Source organism: Mugil cephalus, chromosome 5, assembly GCF_022458985.1.
Source record: "Mugil cephalus isolate CIBA_MC_2020 chromosome 5, CIBA_Mcephalus_1.1, whole genome shotgun sequence".
Lineage (NCBI taxonomy): Eukaryota > Metazoa > Chordata > Actinopteri > Mugiliformes > Mugilidae > Mugil > Mugil cephalus.
Window position 1 is genome coordinate 23608906 of NC_061774.1, and position 6077 is coordinate 23614982.

A 6077-nucleotide genomic window follows, 5' to 3' on the forward strand; every position below is an offset into this window, starting at 1 on the left:
TGTGCGCACACGTGACCGAGACTCCACATGCTTTGTGAATGTATTTTTCGAGATGTGTGTGTGTGTATGTGTGTGTGTGTGTGTGTGTGTGTGTGTGTGTGTGCGCTATAATGGTCCATTGCAATGGTAATGAGGGAGCCCGTCATTGATTACCTGAGGCTGTGAATGTCATCCTCTCACCACTCACAACATTTGTCAAAGGCTAACAAGCTGGACCAAGACTTGTGCATGGTAAACACAGTCATTTACATTCAAGATGCAGTGCTTTTTTTTTTTTTTTTTTTTTTCACTCTCCTGCTGTCTCTATTTTCCACTAAGCATCTCATATTGTCAGCCACCACCGGCAGATATCACATTTACATTTTCGCGTTCAGTTGGAAACAGACGTTTGTTTGTTTTTTTAACCACCTCATAGCTGAGATTTCCTAACACCCGGACCTCGACGACTCAATCTGAAATGCGGTCCAAAGTGTCAGCAAGGAAAACACGCATGCTCGAGTTGGAACATTGAAGCCCAAGGGCTCGGCCCCGGATAACACCTAAACCGGGATTTGCAGGTTTAAATCCCATTTGTGGCAACCAACAGCAAAGTGGAGAAGCGGATGCATAGTGGATGCATAACACAGAGCTTTTTCCCATAGTTGGTATTCTTGTGTCGCGTAGTGGAGTTTGGGATGTAGTTCAGCAGTATTCAAAGCACAGAACATACTGGTAGATTAGTAGGAATTCATGGGACGCTTAAGTGTAAAATGAAATAGTGGAAAATGTTCGCTATTGTTGTCTACTGTACGTTAGCATGTCAGCGTAACGTACATTATTTCCACTGAGCGATGTAGAGCTGATGTCATATTCATAATGAAAGTGAGGTTTTAACCTAAGTCTAACCCTAACCCTGACCCTAATACATAAAAACAGCCTCAGCATTAAAACTACTGACAGGTGAAGTGAATGACACTGACCATCTTTTGACAGTAAAATGTTCTGGGAAACTTCTGAACCTGGCATCCATGTGGATGTTACTTAAGCATATACCCTACCAACAATAGTACAGAGGAAGCTGGACTTCAAATGAACTGGTCACATGACCCACTGCTTCATCTCCAGTGACGCCAGTGATGGGAAAATGTGAAAAAAGTACTTTTATATTGAAACATCTGAAAAACTACCTCATGAGAGGACTTTTTCGCTATGTTTGAGGGCTTTTTTGAAATGTAGGCATTTCCAGGGGTAATGGAAACACAACATCTGGTTGTGGGGTAGATCATCAGTTATTATCAATTGCCATGTAACATGTGATTTATTGACTTTTACACCTACAACCACTTCATATCTGGGCACTTTGAGGTGTAGTTACCACAGATAGTATAAATATGGACTTACATTAAGAGAAGCCACTACAAAGGATGTAGACAGAGATAAAGATGGCAGTGGTGGGATTTGAATCCACGCCTCCATAGAGACTGGAGCCTAAATCCAGCGCCTTAGACCGCTCAGCCACACTACCTCTGCTTTCAGCGTCCAGATTCTGGAGAACAGACTCAACATAATTATATAACATCTTTATATACCCAAGGCACATTTCAGGTGTTTTGTTTTACCCTGAACTTTGACTTCAGTACCAAGGGCTCAAAGTTAAAAGTGGATTAAAAAAACTTGGATGTCATGAGTGTCACTTCTCCTTGATGCAAGTTCTGCTGATTTCTCAAAAATCTTGCTGCAGCCAGCGACTCACCCTGCAATTTTGATCCCAGCCCACATTTCAAGTTTAATTACCTCACACATAATGAGCATACTGTAGAAAAAAAAAAAAAAAAGACTTCTAATTTAAAGTCCTCTGCCTCCAGGTTCACTTCCTTCGCTGCATACGACTGCATTTCCTCAATAACGCAAAAGTTTCAAACAGCTAAATTTCCAGGTGTTGAAAGTCTGCTTCAGCGGGCTGACTGACCCACACCTACACAAAGGAGAAGTTATATAAACGTACTAAATGATTGGAGGGAGAAAATGAGGGGATGTAACAGTGTGCCTGGGGGGTTTGACAAATCAATCAAAGTTATTTCACAAACTGGAACTGTTTCATTTACATAATGTCATCCTTGCTATTTACTCTGATACTTTCTCTCTCTTCAGCACTTTCCCTCTCTGTGCTCCACTTTCACTCTGTTTGACTCTGTCACTCTTACTTTGTCCCCAGAAATCAATTTCACAAAATGCCGTTTTCTGCTAAAAAAAAAAAAAAAAAGAAGAAGAACAGTTTTTTTTTTCTTTTCTTTTACAAGAGCAGGCAAAGTGCTGCTGTCACAGCTTTAACCTCCGGCCCTCCGTGACCCACTTCCAGCTGAGGACAAAAATTTAAGGGGAGAACATCTCTCAATAGCTGCACTTCCATTACAGGTTTTTTGCAAAATAAAAGCAATATTCCGATAAATTTACGTTTTTCCACTGAAAAGAAAAGTGTTTTGCGAATGAGCTCAAACTCTCATTAAGTCTCATCTCTTGATATCCCATAAGTCTCTTGGAAAATGGACTTCAAATGAACTGGTCACATGACCCACTGCAGTGAAAAAAAAGCATTCCCACTGCACTTTTGCGATACACTTTTATATCGAAACGTCAGAAAAAACGACCGCGAGAGAGCGCGAAGATGTTGTAGCGATATTTTATCATTTTTTGGTCAAAACAGGATTTTCAGATTTGGGTCAATCTGGATTGGTGTGCTTTCACACTGCCAACAGTCCTGGGGTCTGACCTCCCACTGTGAGACCTGTGAGCACATCATCATCGCGTCGCCAACGTCATCATTACACATTTAAGTGCACTGCGAGGTAAACAATGGGCAGCATGGTGCATCTCATGCCGCTCCTGCTCATCCTGTCTCTGCCCGTCAGAGACTAAAGTAGACTAAAACTTTGTGAGCAGCTCAAAAACAGAGCAGGTACATCTACGTCACGGTGTAAATTAGTGAGCTGACATGGGATGCCTGTTCACACTGTAGCCCAGCTGAGCCAAGCCAATAAATTCCAGAGTTGAAATGCCAGGTCGACCTTTTACACAAAACAGACTTCTAGGAGTAACAAAAATGCAGCATCTGTTTGTCTTCTCTCACTCACTAATATGTTTTCTGTCTGTCCCTGTCTCCTCAAACTGCCTTTATCTGTTTGGGGGAACAGCATCAGGTATCAGTTCCTGTGAGTATCCATCAGGACTCCTCCACATACTTTACATGTAGTAAACACAGATCGTATCAGTACAGACTTATATTAAGACAAGCCTCCTGAAGCTGTCCACTCATAAAGACGGCAGTGGTGGGATTTGAACCCACGCCTCCATAGAGACTGGAGCCTAAATCCAGCGCCTTAGACCGCTCGGCCACACTACCTTGTTTAACCCATTTACCATGTGTCACTTAACTATGCATAGTTGTAAAGCGTCTTGGGGCAATTTGTAATTGTTATTAGCACAATATGAATGAAATGGGGTTGGAAAATGTCACAAAAGAAAAAATGTATCATCAGTACCATCAGTAAAATCATCGTCCCATCTTCATCCCAAACTGGGAAACTTCGCACTCAAGTCGAAAGGATCAAAAACACAAGGGATGAGGAAACACATGGAGATACGAGGAGCAACAGTCGAGCGTGAGTGGAAAAAAAAACAAGGAAGCAAATAAAAACATGAGGAACTTTCAACGACAAGAAGAATGTATTAAAAAATCCCAGCTGAATAAACGTCCAAAACACAAAGGACCAGCCACATCAACCCTCATGAGCCAGTATTAAATACTGTAAGCAGTCCCCATCTCCTTCATCCTTATGCTCCTGTCGCCTGTCAACCAACAACGTTCCTAGCATCAGTCGGCTTAGTAAAATAAAGGATAAAAATATATCATAAAAAAGAAAATGCAAGTTTTGCGCTTATTATTTTTATTATAAAATGTATTCTGGTGAAAATGAACCAACCAAACTTGGTGGTTTTCTATTGTGTTTACCTTTACACAAACATTGGTTACACAACTGTTTCATTACGAGACCCATCCCGCTTAAGAGGCTTCTGTTCAAACACTTAGGAATATTCAGTGTCTCCTCACCACATCATGTTTTCTAAGTGTTTTTCTTTTCCCCGGCCATCGGTCTTTGTCATGTAAAACCTGCCCTCTTTCTGACACCACCTTAACAACCTGCGCTTCAGTCTGAGCAAATACATTTTTGTCCAAACACAAATGCACTCAGACTGGCAAATCAGATCCAACCACTTGAAGTCAGCCCTGAAACATCTGATTTGAAAGACAAATGGGGCTCGCCAGCTGTCTCTATCTCCTTATCTTTGCTCTCTCTGTGTCTCCTCCTCAGCTGAGCGGCCTCTCGCAGCAGGTTGCAGCATTTTAAAGCAGCTCTGTCTGACCCTCCTCATGATACGCAGCCAGCTGGCTGGAATAAGACATCTTGGCTACAGCTGCTGGGACTTAGATTATTAAAGAGAACCTACGGCCCTGTTCTGTCCATGGATTACCAGTTATTATTCTTCACCCGTGGTGACACCTCAGTCCACCCTCAACTTCAAACCCTTTGCCCAAAAGGAAAGAAAAAAGAAAAGAATTCTGGGCACAGCTCTGATAAAGCAGTAATGTGAAAGGCAGGGTTGTCCTGACTGGACCGAACCCTCTTTTAAATTCAACAATCATGAAGCTCATCACCTCGACTACGCTGAACTCATAACGTGATTATCTGTTGTGTTGCCGTGCCTCTGTGCAATTACAGTAAATGTCAGCGCTGCCCTGGAAGGTGATACCAAACACACGCACTATAGCATCAAGGCTCGGGACTATGTTGTCGGTCAGGATCTGCTGTCGACATGACACAAGGACAAGTACCGCAACTAAAACTTTCACCGTCTGTCAGAAAATATGAAAGACGGCATCGGCATGTGGAAGGACAGAAGGGTTGACTTGACATTAACTTGAAGCTGCTGTCGCCTGCGAGACAGGACACGAGCGGAGACCTTCTTCAATTTGTTCAACAAACAAGCTCCTTATTTATTAAATGTTGTTACTAACTCCCATCAGGCTGCCTTTGGTTTGGCTTTCTCAGACATTTTTATGGGAGCTCTGCAGACTTCTGTGGATGCAGGAAGTCGGGAGAAAAATGGTAGCAATTTTACAAAAATGTAAACTGGCTTAACAATTTTTCAACTTTCCAACTACTTTCCAATGTGAAAGTACGGGCAACAAAAAGGCATTCAGAGCAGACTGAAGCTCGAAGCTTAGGCCTACAAAACAAACAGTGTCAAACATATGGGTCACCAGAGGGTCCAATCTGACCCAAGGGATTAAATTGCAAAGTGTGTAAACTGCACAGATGAATAAAAAGAAAGCATGATATCTACTTCCACTCTACAACCAGGTTAGTTGATTGGTTGTTCTACTACTTTGATCAGGACAGAAATATCTCAGTAACCCTTTGGTACATAGATCATATGTTCAAGGCCCCTAGATGATACATCCTACTGGCTGGTCATCCCTCCAGAACCTCCACCATTGTCACATTTATGGTCGTGAGTGACGTGTCTCTGTGGGTTATTGCTGTGAGATGTAATTTTATCCTGGTCCCCTGCAAAGTATATATCAAATATACTGTACTGTCTGTGGTGAGCCTCTGATATTTCTTTCCTGAAAGCTGGCTTTGTTGTACACTGCCGTCTTGCTCCACTGGAAACGCGGTCCGCTTTTGATGCCGCACAATTAGGCAGAAAGTGGTAGCAAACATAAAAAACAAACAGGCTAAAGTCTCATTACTTAGGCTTAATCCTTTAAGCCATTTACTTTCGCTGTTATTTCTGCAACACATTCGGTTTGAGCTCGTCATTTAACACATTACTTGGCAAGTTGTATTAATTCCTCTCAACATTTATTTTAACTTAAAGCTTTGGGAAATTAAAAAAAAAAGCACATTTTAATTAGCGAAGAACAATGCCGCTCTCCGCTAATTAATGTTACATAATGCTGAATAATGCGTCTTGGAAGGAAGTTTCTGTTTTCTCTGTGAGAGCGGCGGCGTCTATCTCGTACTGTTTAATCGGGC

The 6077-nt window shown here is 42.0% G+C and overlaps 2 non-coding genes across 2 annotated transcripts; both read right to left on the bottom strand.

Moving 5' to 3' along the window:
• Positions 1 to 1422: 1422 nt before the first annotated feature.
• On the bottom strand, positions 1423 to 1504 carry trnal-uag. The gene has a single exon. It is a non-coding gene; the product is annotated as a tRNA-Leu (tRNA).
• Positions 1505 to 3297: 1793 nt separating this feature from the next.
• Positions 3298 to 3379, bottom strand: trnal-uag. The gene has a single exon. It is a non-coding gene; the product is annotated as a tRNA-Leu (tRNA).
• Positions 3380 to 6077: the final 2698 nt, after the last annotated feature.